The sequence below is a fragment of the Cryptomeria japonica genome, chromosome 7 (genome assembly GCF_030272615.1).
Source record: "Cryptomeria japonica chromosome 7, Sugi_1.0, whole genome shotgun sequence".
NCBI classification, from domain to species: Eukaryota; Viridiplantae; Streptophyta; class Pinopsida; order Cupressales; family Cupressaceae; genus Cryptomeria; species Cryptomeria japonica.
This window is the reverse complement of record NC_081411.1, coordinates 212,206,161-212,223,249: the sequence shown is the minus strand read 5'-3', so window position 1 is coordinate 212,223,249 and position 17,089 is coordinate 212,206,161.

The following is a 17,089-nucleotide window of genomic DNA, read 5'->3' as shown; positions in this document are numbered from 1 at the left end:
GCAAACAAAGTTCTAGAGGAAGGATCTTTCTATTGTAATACCAAGTGAGTGTTCATAGACCTTGTGTAGGGTTCTCCAAGCCTAGAGTGAGGAGTTAGAAGCCTAGATACATTGATTTTGGCCTTGTGGCCATCAATGAAAGTTGATCCAATAGAATAAGTCTTGAGACTAACAATTTTGGAAGTGTGTCATTATTGAGAGCCAACACTTAGGTGTGAACCCCGTCTTCACGTATTATGATTAGTTTCCATGATACTTGACCCTATCCTCATGGTGTTGGATCAATTCATATTAGTTTTCCCAAGCCTAGAAGTTAGGTAATGTATCCAAGGGTGTCTAGAAGAATGGACTGTATGATCATTGACTTTGTATGTTGAAACCATTATACATGCCCCTCCATTGAGGGTATTGAGGAAGATTGGGATCAAAATAGTGTGTTTTGTTGAAGAAACATGATGTTAGAAGTTTGATGCAGAGGCAAGGGTAGAACTTGGTATTTCATATTAGGACAACAACCACATTGATTAGGAAAGTCAAATAAGGTCTCTCCAATGTTTACGATACACGGGGGCAACATTAGTCATGTAAGTATGCATGAGAATGGGAATGGATAGTTACTTTCCTTTTAGACTGATTTGGACAGTGATGCCCTCCTAAATGACACAATGTTAGCTTAAGATCAAACAACACAAAAACATACAAGACGTTAGAGTTAATCAATCAAAAACTAAACACAAATGAAGGCATTCCAAGAGAGATACTAAAAACACATGCTAATGAATCTAACTAAAGAAGTAAAACAATGAGACATCTCCAACTGTCTCCTAGCATGGCCTTAGCTTCTTCTCCCTTGTTCCTCTCCTCTCCAAGTTCCAAAATAGTGTAGCTCTCAACAGCTTTTTGCACTATGGATGCTTATGGAGGATTGAGATTTGTAGAATAGCTCCAAACATGAAATGAAAAGCTATTTTTAATGCTAAAATGATTGATTTTACCAAAAAGACAATATTTAGTTATGCTATGCTAAATGCTCTCTAAAATGGCTATAGTCTAAATGCTTACAAGTTTTTAGGATGTGGATTATGAAGGAATGGGCTCTATTTATAGGAAAAATGGAGCAATGGATGGCCAGGATTGAAAGGTTTAATCAAGGGTCAAGCTTGAAAGTTGGGGATCCATGTGCACAATTTGCACCAATGAAATGGTGACAAGTGTCAACATAAGATTGGGTTGAAAGAAGAGGTTGGAGGCATTAAAGGCTTGAGAAGACCTCATGGTTATCTAAAGGCTAAGGGTCAAGCCTAAATTAGGATTACCCACTGGATTAAGAGTTAATCCAAGGATAAACCTTTGTGCAAATGATTAAGAGATAATCATGGTCAAAGCATTAATGACCTGATGAGACCCTTGGGTTGGGTAGAGGTTGAGTCAAAACAAATGTTTTAACCATGTAGGAGGGTTTGGGTTAACCATTAATGGTTATTGGAGACTTTGTGGATTAAGTGGTTGAAAGTTGGAAGCCTTTAATGGTTTTCAAAGACTTTGGGGTTTTGGTGGTTGAAGGTTGAAAACCTTCAATGGTTATCCAAGACTTTGGGCCATTTGAGAAGTGACTCCATTTTGCTTATGAATGTGACAATATTTAGGGGATGGATTAGGCTAATTAGGAAGGGGTTAGAAGAATCTAGAAGGGGATTAGGTTTGCAAGTGGATTTGGTGGGTGAGGGAAAATAGGATTTTATTTAAAATAAAAATTCATTTATTTCAATAAATGTGTGCAAGTTGCATTTGTAGGAAAATGCAAGTGGGGGGGGATAATGATTTAAATAAATGTTTTATTTAATTTATTTAAAAGAGGAAAAGGGGATTTAATTAAATAAATTGATTTTATTTATTTAATTGAATGGAATTTGATTTAATGAATTAATTAAAATAAATTGAATAATTTATTTAATTAATAGAAGAATGTTTGGGGATGAATTAATTAAATATTAATTTAATTAATTGGTGGCTAGTGGATTTTTAATCAAATAAATACGAAATATTCATTTAATTAAAATGGACAGATTTGTGTGACTACATTTGCCCCTCTTTGAGACGGTGCGGTTTATCGCGTCGTTTCAAATAAAGAAAAAAAGGTGTGAAGAAATGCCCCATAAAATGTAAATTTAATGGGTGGTATGCCCCCTCGAGAGATGGGCCGATTTTTTTTGAAAAATCGGGCGATCTCTCGAAAAAGAATGAAAAGTGGAGGGGAGATAGAATAGAAGAAATTAGAACTAATGATGAAAGAATGGGAGAAAATGGAGTGAATATGAAGAAACAACAAGCCAGCAAGTACCCTTAGGTCATGCAAGAGATACATAGTAGATGTAGTGTGGGGTTTGGATTGATGCTATACAATTGATCAAAATGGTTGGACAATCTGGTGCAATCGGTTTAATTGCCCCGGTCAAGTCAAAGCGTGACAGTTGATGTCAGTTGGTCGCTTGGACATGATAAAGTCTGAGTAAGTGAATCAAAGTGACCTGATGTGACTTAGACAATTGATGTAATTGCCCGATGAAGTCAAAGTATATGAAGCAAAATACTCGTTGAGACATAGACAATTGATGTAATTGTCCGTTGGATTGTGTTTGATTGGTTGATCAATTGATAGTATGTGCGTGTGATGGATGGTTGTGGGGAATCATGGCAACCCCGTTGAGACTAGGTCATTATGATAAATGCCTGATGTAGTCTAGGATTACCATAATCGATTACCTATTGAGACCTGAAGATACTTGATCAGAGTATCTGTTGATAGTCTAGGTGTGTGGGAGTCGATGTATCTGTGTAGACAGAGTAACTTGCTTGGCTTATTGGATGAATGAGGATGGGAAACACAATCTCTCCTATTTAGAGATGGATGGTGATGAACGTGGCTTGATTAGGTTGATTGGGACACGATGTAGGGTATGTGATGCTAATTGTTGAGATGGGGAGGGTGGGGGGGGGGGTTCAATGTTAGATAGAAGAAATGGAGAACCTATGACTCATTCCTATGGAAGAAGAGGAAAATAGAGTATCCATTGTCATTACTATGTATGAATGATATGCAGCTATTTATGAATGTATGGATGGGTGGAATGCAACGAAATGCAATATATACAGATGAGATGGAATGACGATCCATAGTGCTCTATTTTCATCATTGAGCTTTAAAATGTTGTAAGAAAATACAAGCAACTTGACATAAAGATTCAAGATGACCAGAGTATTTCTTACATGGATTTTATATAGCAAGTTAATACAAGCAACTTGATATAATGGATCAAGTTGACCTGAGTATTGCTTGCAAAACAGACAAGGATTATCTCCGTTCATGCATGACTTGGATCGTCCTCCTTGATCTTAGGCTGATCATATCCTGAGACAAGTGCATACCGTATTAAGAGATAACACCTTTATCCAGTTTGGATGAGGTAGGAGGAACCAAAGGAAGAGCATTGCACCTGCAAACAAACAATATATACATAAAGAATAAAGAATAAGGATCCTTGGTAATGGTTCATGCCCATATGGTCGAGATATACGCTGTAGTCAGCAAGCCGTAGTGATCTATGACTGCATTTGGCATAAGATCACGTAGCTTAGTGAACTTCCCACGTAGACACCATTAGTACATGCCCCAGAACTTCATCGGAAATAATGCGCAAACGATACAAAACAATGCTGAAAAGATCTCGATACCGATAAACGAACGATTGTACTCACAAATCAACCAAGTATTTGATAGCTTAACATAATTTTCTTGTCAAAGAAAACGTCACTTTTGTCTTTGTGTTGGTAAGGAAGGATGCATCCTTGTTTTAAAGGCAGGTTGGATTGTTGATGTCGATTGTTTTGGTTTGATTTGATAAATGGTCAGTGTGTGAGTAGTTGTCAATGTTTATTTTGTATCGGATCGGATAAAATATGTACAAGGTGTTGCCATGTTTTTGGGTGATTTTCGATGGTTTTTCCGATGTTTTTGGATTTTGTGTAATAGTTTTTGAATGTTTGTGGATTTTGTGAGTCATTTTTGAATGTTTTTGGATTTTGTATTGTTTGTGAATGTTTTTGATATTTTCTGGGACATTTTTGAATGTTTTTGGTATTTTCTTCAGGACATTTTCTGAATGCTTTTGGTATTTTCTTTAGGACATTTTTCTGAATGTTTTTGGTATTTTTTGATATGCAGGGGAGCCTGATGCCTTGTACACCTTAGGTATAAAACCGTTTGAGGTGCATGCTATTGATTGGATCTGCGAGCGGTTCTCCGTCTGATGTAGCCAACTGATATGCCCTGGACCTGAATACAGCAGTGACAACATATGGGCCCAACCAGTTTGATTCAAACTTGCCTTGATGTTCTCTGTTTGGTTGGTTGCGAGGATTTTCTCGAAGAACAAGATCACCTACCTCAAATGTACGAGATCTAACTCGGTGATTGTAGCTTCTACTCATGCGCTGCTGATAGGCTTTGAGGTGATTGTATGCAGCTTGTCGCTTCTCATCTAGTATCTCTAAGTCTTGAAGACGGGATACTCTGTATGCTTCATCATCAATGAGATTATGCAAGGAAACTCGTAATGATGGTATCTCAACCTCAATAGGCAAGATAGCTTCTGCACCATAGACCAATGAATAAGGGGTTGCACCTGTAGGGGTTCGAATGCTAGTTCGATATGCCCATAGTGTTGGATTCAATTGAACATGCCAATCACGACCGACATCATTGACTGTCTTCTTTAGGATCCTCAATATGTTTTTATTGGATGCTTCGGCCTGACCATTGCCTTGTGGGTAATAGGGAGTGGAAAAGCGGTGTTGGATATGAAATTTCTCACAAAGCTCACGAACATCCTGATTTTTGAAAGGAAGACCGTTATCTGTGATGATGGAGATGGGTACACCATACCGGCAGATGATGTAGTTGAGGATGAATGAGGCGATCTTCTTGCCGGTGACTTGGGTAAGTGGAACAGCTTCGATCCACTTGGTGAAATATTCGGTGGCGGTAATAATGAATTTATGGCCGTTGGATGAAGATGGATGAATCTTACCCACAAGGTCAAGGCCCCATTGACAGAAAGGCCATGGTGTTGTGATTGGTTGCAGTTCCTGTGCTGGTGCATGTATCAGGTCACCGTGAACTTGACATTTCTTGCATTTCCTGACAAAGTAGTAGGAATCCTTTTCCATAGATGGCCAATAGTATCCAGCTCGCATGATCTTCTTGGCTAGGGATGGACCACTTGAGTGAGTCCCGCAAATTCCTTCATGTACCTCTTCCAAAGCCTTTGTTATCTCATCTTGTTCCAGACATCGAAGGAGAGTACCATCAAGACTACGTCGATATAGGGTTTCGGCAATAATGGTATATCGAGCAGTTTGGCGAATGAAGGTTTTACGTTGGTTATTTGATTGGTTGGGAGGAAGGGTATGATCGCGAAGATAGGTGTAGAACTCACCGTACCATGGGGATTCGGAACCAACAAGGTGACATATCATTTCGGATTCGGGGATATCATAAGCGGGGATCCAAAGCTGTTCTACCAAGAACTCGTAGCGTGTTGAATTCTGTGGAAGATCTAGTAGAGATGCGATGGTAGCCATGGCGTCAGCAGCTCGATTCTGATCTCTTGGTATCTGCTCAAAAGTGATAGTAGTAAATGATGTCTTTAGAGTGTCCACCATTTGCTTGTATGGCATGAGTTTATCATCCTTGGTTTGATACTCATCTGTTGCTTGTCGAATGACTAGTTGGGAGTCGCCATATACTTGTAGTTCTTGTAATTTCCATTGTACGGCTAACCTAAGTCCTGTGATCAAGGCCTCATACTCTGCTATGTTGTTTGTGCATGGAAATGTGAGCCTGTAAGACTTCGGGATGCTATCACCTTGAGGTGTGATAAACAGAATGCCTGCCCCCGAGCCATGCCTAGTGTATGAACCATCAAAATATAGTTTCCATGGCTGTGCTTCTGTGATCATGAATATCTCTTCATCTGGAAAATTGGAAATGAGAGGATGATCGCCTATGAGTGGTGCATCGGCCAACTGATCTGCAATAACCTGACCTTTGATAGCTTTACGATCTACATACTCAATGTCAAATTCACTTAGAATCTTCACCCATTTGGCCAAACGACCTGTCAATGCTGCTTTGTTAAGTAAGTACTTGAGTGGATCAATCTTTGCGATGAGTTGTACCTTGTGTGTCAACAGATAGTGCCTCAGTTTAGTGGCTGCTAAGATTACTGCTAAGCAAGCTCGCTCAATAGGTGTGTAACTGAGTTCATAGCCAACCAGTGTGCGAGAGATGTAGTAAACAACACACTCTTTGCCTTCTGCATTATGTTGTGCCAGTAGTACACCCAATGCTGTACTTGTTGCCGAGATATAAAGTAACAACGGTCTACTTGGATCTGGTGGCATCAACAATGGTGGATTCATGAGATAGTTTTTAAGTGCCTGAAATGCTTGCTGGCATTTGTCATCCCACTGAAAGCGGATGTTCTTGTGTAGCAAGTGTGTGAATGGGTGACACTTATCAGCCAATTGTGCAATGAATCTGCGGATGGATTGAAGCCGTCCTTGTAGTGTCCTTAGCTGACTGATATTCCTTGGAGGTGGCATGTCCATGATTGCCTTAACCTTTGCTGGATCGACCTCAATACCTTTGCTTGAGACAATGTATCCTAGAAGCTTCCCGGAGGTCACTCCGAAGACACATTTCTTTGGGTTGAGTCGAACATGATATTGTTCCAGTCTATCAAAGATTTTATCTAAGATGTGAAGATGTCCTTCTCTAGTAAGTGATTTTGCTAGTAAATCATCCACATAATCTTCCATCATAGTATGCATCATGTCATGGAAGATGGTGGTCATTGCTCTTTGATAGGTCGCTCCTGCATTCTTTAGACCAAAAGGCATTACATTCCAGCAGTATGTGCCCCATGGACATGTGAAGGCTGTCTTATGTTGGTCCTCTGGTGCGATCTTTATTTGATTATATCCTGAAAAGCCATCCATGAGTGAAAGCATGGCATGTCCTGCTGTCAAATCCACTATGATGTCGATATTTGGTAGAGGGAAGTCATCCTTAGGACAAGCCTTATTCAGATCTCTGAAGTCAGTACAAATGCGAATGCCCCCTTTTGGTTTGCCAACAGGCACAATATTGGAGATCCATTCTGCATAATCAATTGGTCTAATGAAACCAACATCTAGGAGTTTCTTGAGTTCTGTTTTGACTAGCACTGCAATCTGAGGATGCATTTTACGAAGCTTTTGCTTGACAGGTTTGGCTCCTTCTGCGACGGTGAGATGATGCATGACTAAATCAGGATCAAGCCCAGGCATGTCTGCATATGACCATGCGAAGTTGATCTGACGCTTCTGGAAGAACTCTATGAATTGAGGCTGTTCCTCTGGAGTGAGAAGAGATGCCAGATGTATGATATGAGGGTTGTCAGGAGTCCCCACATTGTATTCATTGGTTTCCTCGATAAGAATCGTGGATCGTTCCTGTTGTGTACTAGCAGGGAGAATGTCAAACCCTTCATCCTCAGCGCCTCAGAGAGGTTTTCACCGTTGGATACGCTCTTTCTTTTTACTTTTGTCGGATCAAACAGCACCACAGTGTGGTTTTCACTGGAAGATCCATGTTTTATTGTTATATTTTTGCAGCTGAAGGGTTTGGCATCCACCTCGAAGTATGCTGCGCTATTAAGTTCAATGGTGAATCCAGCTTTGTGATCCCCGCTTGGTAGATTATCCCTTAATTCCAAAAAGTCAATGATAGCCTCATCGTTCTGGAAGAGGTCAAGACATGGGGGATTTGGTTGGTTCCATTCAATGAGTTCAAGGTGGATAATGGGCATTACTTCATCGATTAGGTTAAGTTCGTTAGAGGTATTAGTGAGGGTTAAGACAGTGTGGTGAAGGTCGTTGATGATACTCTCCCTGTCAGAATCAGGCGTAGGATGAGACGTAGGGTCTGTGGAAGATGTTTCCAGCTCAGGTACCCAAGTGGTCTTTATCTGTGCTTCTCCGTAAACAGGGATGTCTTTGTGGGGCGGAGGTGGTGATGTGTCTTCCTCATCTGAAGTGTTAAGCTGTACAGAATCAAATTCCCACTCATGTGAGTCGGTCTCTGAATCACTTTCCAGCATCCGATTGCTATACCATACTGGGATGTCTTTGGAGTTGAACACGGCAGGTGTGATTGGTTTATGTATCTTTGTGGTGATCGGTGCTGCAGGAACCGTGATGGGGTTTAAAGGATTTGTCACTGGAAGTATCGACAGTGTTGATTTAGTGGCTTCTGTTGGAACGGCTGGTGCCATAGATGCTGTTGCGGGTTCCAATATAGTTGCTGCTGCTATTGGTGTTATTGACGGGATTACTGGTTCGTTTGGTGGGATGATTGGCATTGTAGATGGTTGTGGTGGGTTTGTGAGCCTCGATGGGGCAGTGGGGATAATGTTTGATGGTGCTTTGATTATGAAAGGTGTCCTCTTTGCAGTAGGTGGGCAAAATGGTTTGCTGGGTTTTCCTTTGAATTTGAGTTTAGGAAGGATCTCTTTTTCAAAACCTAGGCCTATATTACCTTTGGGTTTGAATTCTGGTAGCAGCGGTTCGTGTCGTCCTTGTTTGCAATATCCCAAAGCACTCTGACCATCATATCCCATTCTTTGCATAATGAGGAGGCCTTTACCATATTGTTCCGTAGGAAGTGTAACTCGCGGTATGTCAGTGGTGATGGGATCCTTATAGATCCAGTCCGCTAGGTCCTCATCTTGTGTTTCTTCCTCTTGACTCTTTCCAAGAACAAAAGGTGTCAGGGCACATGCAGGCGTGATTAGTGGTTGTTGGAGTAACTGCTGTGGCTTACCATGTGTTCTAGGAGAAGTAGGCATTTGTCCCACACAAAAGAGCTGACTCAAGTTGTATTCTCCAGGACCTTCCTCTGTGACTTTCATCTTAAGCTTTTCTTGCTTGGGTATAGGGGTGTTTGAACTGGCAAGAGAGGCGGGATTTACATATGATGTGGAGGAAATGGCTTCCCTATTATTAGGAACAGTAATCTCTGGTTGATGGCTGATATTATGGCAAAAAGCAAAGGGATTTGCATCGCCCAGGATTGTGATCTCTGCCCCATTATGTGGGAACTTGATACATTGATGGTAGGTAGATGGAACGGCTTGCATGGCATGTATCCAAGGTCTCCCTAATAATAGATTATATGGCAGAGGAAGGTCCAGAACCTGACAAATGATATGCTTTACCACAGGACCGACTCGGATTGGTAGTACCACAGCTCCTTTGGATGAACGCTTTGCATCATCATTGGCCTTGATGGTGATCTTCTTGTGAGGATCCACTGATTCTATTGCATATCTCAATGCTGTGACCAACTGTAGTGTGCAAATGTTTAGGCCTGCTCCATTATCAATCAAGACTCGCTTGATCCTGTGTTGGTTGACAAAGCCTTCAATGTGGAGTGAGGCGTTATGAGGTTGTTGGAACGAAGAGTTGTCACTTTCGGAAAAAGTGAGACAAGGTGATGACTTTAGAGTTCCAACCATGGCTTGAAATTGGTCCGTGTTTAGGTTTGCAGGGACTGACGCCTCTTGGAGTGCGTGATCCAAGATTGTTTTATGAGAGGGTGACAGACGCAAAAGCTCCAAAATGGATATAAGTGCAGGGGTTTTGTCTAATTGTTCCACAAGATTGTATTGCTTCGGGACAGAGGTGGTGCCCTGTGGAGCTGCCTTTATGGTAACTTTGCCGTGACGTGTAACAACATTGCAATTTGAGGTGGGATTTTTGAAGGTTATAGTTGCAATTTGTTCACTGGCATCATATAGGTGATTTACAGTGTAGTTATACGCAGCCTGCGTATAGTCAGTGGTATCGGTGCCTCGCCTGGAAGTGGAAGGACCCCTTTGATCTTGTGATGGAAGTGGATTCTTGAACATCAGGTGATCATTATTTGTCATTTTTGGATCATGTCCTTCAATCTCAATTTCTCCTCGATCAATAAGATCCTGAATGAGATCTTTCAATCGGTGACAATTACTTGTCTTGTGTCCTCTTCCTTGATGGAACTCACAGTGTTCAGCATCTTTCCACCATGCTGGTTTGACTTGAGGCTCATAGTTTGATAGCTTAGGTAGAGTGACCAAATTTTGAGAGAGGAGTTGTCGCAACACTGTTTCAATGGGTTCCCCTAAGGGAGTGTAAGTGCGTTTTTGTTTTTGTGGACGAGGTCTTGGTTCATCCTGAGATGTGATGCGACCTTGATTAGGAGGACCATGTGTATTATTTTGAGGTGGAGGATTTTGTCCTGCAAACCGAACCACAGGTTGTGCATTTTGGACAGTCCTGGCATCTACAACTCCATCGTTGACGATATTCTTATTCTTGTTCCAGAAGTTCAGTTTATCGCTATTGAAGCGCGGGCGAGGACCATCTTTGGGTTCATTAAAGATTTTGATGAGTCCTTTTTTGATGAGTGCCCTTTCACATTTTATACCTTTGGTGATCATATCGTTAAAAGAGTCTGTGTCTTTGACATCCAGGTGAAATTCCATTTCTTCGTTTAAGTTGGAAATGAAAATTTCCACTAGTTCTCGTTCAGGTAACTGAAGAGAACGTCTGCTAGACATTTGGCGCCATCGTTGCAGGAATACTGAGAATAATTCACCCGGTTTTTGTTTGGTATTGCACAGATCAGCCATGGTGATGTCGCGTTCAATATTATAAGAGTAATGAGATAGGAACTTCTGGATGAGTTCCTCAAATGTTCTTATGCCACCTGGTAGTCGGGAAAACCATGATGTGGTTGTTCCTCCCAAGCTTTGGGGAAAAAGGCGCATTAAGTATGTGTCTTCATATGCGACTTCGAGACAAGCAGAATGAAATTCTCGGACATGATCACGGGGATCTCCCTTTCCTCTATATTTTTCAAATTTGGGTGTTTCGAACCCGCGTGGAAAGGTGGCATATAAAGATTCCTATCAAAAAGATAGGGACAGATGTCGTTAAGTGAGAATTGACTGGTCTTAACACCACTATGAAGTTGTTGGGCGAGATTCTCAACTTGTTGCCGCAACATCTCCATTTCATTAGGAGGAGGAGGTGGTGGGTTACCTCGAGGGATGTTATATCTGATGGGATCTCTACGCCTTTCTTCCTCATGGCGACTTTGTCTTTTTGATGCTTGTCTTAATTGGGCGAGATCAAAGTCTGAGGGGAGTTTGGCTCCTTCTTGAGCAAGTTTTAAGAAGTGAGCATCTGCGTTGCTCCTTAGTATTTCATCAAATAATCTGTTAAAATGAGGGTTATGCTGAACCCTTTCGATTGTTGAAGGAGTGGGTGTACCTGGGTTTTCATCATTCCCAGTTCCTCCAAGTGCTTCTTGAAATTCATTGAGGTTGTCCTCTTCTTCCTCAATTTCTATTTCTCGTTGCCTTGATCGTGATCGGGTTTGAGCCATTTTGTTTGCAAGTTTGTTTTTGAAGTTGATTGAAGATGATAATGAGTTGTTCGATGAGATGAAAGATTGATGATTGGTGATTTGTGTTGTATGGGGATCTCTAGCACTTTTAAGGTAAATGTAACCGAAATTCCTTCTTTGAATTGCTTGTTTGTTTTGATAAGATTTGATGTGATAAGGTGTAGAGAAATCTGAGATGTGTTACAGATTTTGACTACCTAGTGTAGACACCCAAAATTGTCATGTCTAATTAAATAAATATTTTACTTATTTAATTATCTAATCCTAATGCTTCTATTAATTAAATAAATCTTTATGTATTTAATTAATTCATTTATCCTCTTCTAGCCTTATTTCTCATTTAAATAAATACATTTATTTATTTAAATTATCCCTTTCCTAAATTAAATAAATATTTTATTTATTTAATTGCCCTACTTCTTCTATTAATTAAATAAATCTTTATTTATTTAATTAATTCATTATCTTTTTCTACACATGACACATGTCATTCATCTCTTATTTCCTACACTACCTACCTCTTCCATTATTTTGGTATTTCTTATACCTACCCTCTAATCCTAGCCGACCTCTCTTTTTACACCTCTCAATCTTAACCCTCCATTTTCTATTGTGTCTTCTATTTAAGGAGATGCTTTCTTCATTACCAAACCCTAACTACTGGATCAATTGACTACACTACAATTCTACTTGCAACCACATTCCGTTCTTTGTTGAGCTCTTGTGCATACAAAAATCTGAGAGCAAGCATATCAAACAAGATCAATGGAGATAGGAAGAATGGAGATCAAAACCCTAGTGGACATGTGATGGTATAATCTTTGTGATTTTTGAGTTATTTGCATTGTCTTAGGTTATCTTCATATGTTATGGTGGATCTTTGTTCATTGTTAGGCTAGGGTTTGGTGGTTGAATCCATTTTAGTCTTTCAATATTGTTGTTTATTGCTATCCATTTTCACCATATACATTTTGGCACGCCCGGTGGGACTCTTGTCCCTTTGCATTTAACATTTTTGTTGCAGATTTTGCATTTTTGAAGTTGCAGATCGGACGATTTCGACGACATTTTAGGTTTTTTTCCGCGTCTGCGAGTGTTCGGATCGCGTTTTTGTATTTCAGAGGCGTCTGTGATATCTTGGATCGCGTCTGTGTTTCTGTCATTTTTATTTTTTTTGCAGGTTTCCGAAAGTCGCGTCTGTGATCCCTAATCGCGTATGTAAACCATCTGATCGCGTCTGAAGAATAAAGAGGCGTCTGTGTTCCGAAATCACGTCTGCGAATCACAGAAGCGCGTCTGTGTAGGACAGACGCGTCTGTGTCTGGTATAACAGCGTCTGTGCATTCTGTTTTGCAAAAATTTTTCAAATTTTTCGATTCGGCTTTTCGGATTTTGTACTTAGGGTTTCAGATCTGGTTTATTTTTGGCTAACCTTTGCAGATCTAGCTAACCTGGTTTGTGCAGCTTGCTTTGGAGGCAAATACGTTTTTGTTGAAGGCCCCTTTTTTCACAAAGTCTTTTTGGGTTTTCTTAAAATTTACCTAACTTGTGTGCTTGCAGGAAGGGGTTATCATTTGAAACAACCCAAACTACTAACAATTTTGTTGCAGGGCCTTAGCTAGGGTTTTGTAATTTTATTTGTGTGCCTTGTCTTCATAGCTTAGCAAACACTTCAATTGGTGCACTAAAATTGAACCATTGTCTTTTGTGTCTTGAGCAATAGGCTCTTTTTGTTTATTCTTTAGAGGGCCTGTCTTCCCGTGTGGTCATTAGGACTACTAGTGAGAAGAGAACGACCCAAGTGGTAGCAAAAGAAAAGCCATCTTCTTCCAAGCCACTATAATCAAATGTATTCATGGTGAAAACTATGAATAACGTGTGCTGATTAGTTCATACCGACACTATGTCTCCCCATAAACCCGTTTGATCAAATTTATTTGATCATTTGTAGGGCGTAACCCCTACCGGCTGGGAGCCTTCTGTATTTACAGAGCTGAAAGTGCCGCATGTATGGCCACACGAGCGGATGCCCTTACTAGCACCTCATTGTTTTGGATGCCCAAATCCTTCTAGTTGTTGAGGCAGGAGGTCAGACCTCTGGTAGCGGCCCACACACATACGGTTCTTAGTAGAGATACAAAGTTCGCCATGGGGAGTTTTCATGGGGACTGATGCTTGGCTGACCCGAGAAGTGAGTGCCGAGGGTGGAGCCAGTGAGGTCAAGCATCTAAGTATCCGCTCTGAATAGCGTAGCCTCGGGGGTAAAACCCCATGTGGGATCAACAATTATTGTCCTGGCCAGCCATAAGAATTGTGCTTGACTTATGATAAACATTCAAACAATCAAGACAAAACAACAAAACATTGTGTCTTTTGTGTCTTCAAGTGTATGCAAAAACTTTTTACATCAAACAACACACTTTTTGGAGTCTAAACAGTCTGCAAACATTGGGTCATCAACACTGTGTCCTCTTGTCACGAAAAACAGTCGAAAAATCAGATTTGGTCACAGCAAAACAAATTCACAGATAGGAAAGATTGCACTAAGGTTACAGAAACGCGTCTGTGTCGGTTAAAACCGCGTCTGTGTCTGATAAACGCGTCTGTGAAGTACAGAATAGCGTCTGTGTTTTTATCAGCGTCTGTGTCGAACAGAGACACGTCTGTGTCTGGAAATCGCGTCTGTGAAGTATACAGCAGCGTCTGTGTCCAAAAATTGCAAAAAACTGTTACAGTCCCAGCAAACATCAGCAGGAAATCTCAGAATCACGTTTGTGTCAAACAGAATAGCGTCTGTGTCTTCAAACCGCGTCTGTGAAGTATACAGAGGCGTCTGTGTCAGGATTTGAAAAAAATTTAACAGTCAAGCAAACAAAGAAATCAGTTTCGGCATACTTGAGCTTCCTAGGTTGTCTCTTCAGGTTTCATCTAGCATTCAGCCTGTTCTAAGGTCTTACACAGTCCATCATTGCTTCATACCTCATTTTACATTCATACTTGTCTAAACTTGAGTCAAAAGGTCACTTGCTTGTCCTCACTATACTTTGTCAACACACTACATACAACAACACTTTGCTAAGTGGTCCCTCATCAAGGTTTCTTACCTTTGGGTCTCATTTGGTCTTACTTAGAGTCAAGGTCAGCTTACCTCATTAAGAGAAACTATCCTCTCTTTGGAAGTCACACCTACTCTACAACATACATACTTGGTCTTACACTTTGGACATTGCAAGTAAACTTCAGATTCATTTACACTCCATACAACTCTTGGTCTTACATACTCTTGTCATTTTCGTCTAAGACTCTCACATATTGCTAAACACCTAGTTCATGGTTGAAACCCGTCTTCAAAAATCTAGGAGAAAAGCTAAAGAAGCTCAAGGGTCCGTAAACATGAGTTCTTATGAGTATGACAATGATGTCTTCTACAATCCTGAGCACACTACATTACCAGACATGAATGTTTATAGACACAATCCAAATATGGAAAGCGCAAACGCTATACACAACGCTACACACAATGACAATGTTGACAATTCTTCAATACTATCAGCAGACATACAAGAATCTATAATGGATCCTCAATTCAATAGATTGGTTGAAGAGATAATGAGGAGAGATCGTCAATACTTTCTAAACATGATGGCACAAAGTGGAGCTAAAATACCACATGATTTTGACTTATCTCAACTTATGGAAAGTAGACCTTCACAACAAACTCAACCAAATAGTGGAGGACCCAATAATATGATGCCGGAGTCACCATCAGTTTTGCTTCAGAAACCAGCAATCCCACATACACAAGCTCAAATGCATGATACTTACACTCAAAGACCATCATGGAGGCCTTATGTTCAAACACATGCTCAAGATATGGGTCAACCAAGACAAATGGATACTCAAGGACTTCCTCAAAATTTTGACACAAGAAGACCTCATGCCAAAATTAGGGGCAACACAATGGAAAATGAAAGGCCCATTGAATATGGTTTATATACACAAAACAGATATGGGGTCCCTCAACAAGAAATTATGCCAAGTGCTCCATACATGTCGCAACAATATCGACCTCCATATGGACATGTCTACGATCAGTATCATCCATATATGCAACAAGCTCCTCCTCAAATGGGTGTTTCAAACATGGGATATGCTACAAGAAATCCATCTCCTCCCAAAAATAATTTGGAGCAACAAATTAGAGATCTACAAAAGAAAGTGGAAGACATGGGCACATCAAAACCCACATATACTATGAGAGATATATGCCCTTATCCCTTTGATAAGAGCATTCCAATGCCTCCGTTTCCTCCGCACTTTGCAACACCGAAATTTGACAAATATAGAGGGAGAGGAGACCCCAAGGCACACATAAGACAATTCTTCACAGCTTGCATTGAGGTAGCGGCAGAAGAAACATACTCGATGAGGTTGTTCCCACAGAGCTTAGGAGATCAAGCGATGGAATGGTTTTCTCAATTACCTCCTGGTATTAAGTCATGGGGCGACTTGGCAGAGGCATTCATTCAACATTTCTCTTACAACATTGAAACAGATGTCTCAGTTACTACCTTGTGCAATACGAAACAAAAAGAAGGAGAATCTTTTGCGTCATTTTTACAAAGATGGAGAAATTTAGCTAGCAGATGCTCTTGTGAAATCCCGCAAAAACAAATGGTGGAAATGTTCACACAAAATGTTAACAAGGCTATTGGTTATGATCTCAGAAAAGCTTGTTTGTCTACATTTAAGGATGTCATTGAAAAGGGCCTAGCAACAGAAAAGGTCTTGATTGAACAAGGAGTTATCAAACTATTCAAAGAAAACAAAGAGGACTTTAAGGGAAAGGACAAACCAAAGTTTTGGAACAAGAACAAGAACACAGTTAATGATGGTGTTGTTGATGCCAACACAGTGAGACCAAAGTTCATCTTTTCTGGATCAAATTCTACCAACAACCAAGTGAACAATCAAATGGCTGCTAAACCACGAAGGAAGTACACTCCATTGGGAGAACCACTTGAATCAGTATTCAAAAAGCTTGTAGCAAACAAAGTGATCACGGTCCCAGATTTTCCTCCATATGAACCAAAGGTAAAACCGAATTGGTGGAATGATGATGAATATTGTGAATTTCATAAGAGCAAGGGTCACAAGACAAGTAATTGCCATCGATTGAAAAACATTGTACAAGATCTCATTGACAGAGGAGATATTGAGATTGAGGGACATTCATCTAACCAAGAGCATGAGGTGTTTAAGGAACCATTCCCGAAACATGACAAGGGAAAAGGCAAAGTCACAGATGATCAAGCCAATTACACCAGAACATCTTACAATTATGATTCCACTATTAATCACATCTCAATGGACAATCATATTTCTACCATTACTATCAAAAATAAAAATCCTGAGAATCCTCCTCAGCGACCTAAAATTGTCCTAAAAGGTGTGGGATCTTCGTCCGCATCTACCTCTGAATGTCATGTTACAACCCGTCGAGGTAAGATCACATTGCCAGGTACCTCTACTAAGAAT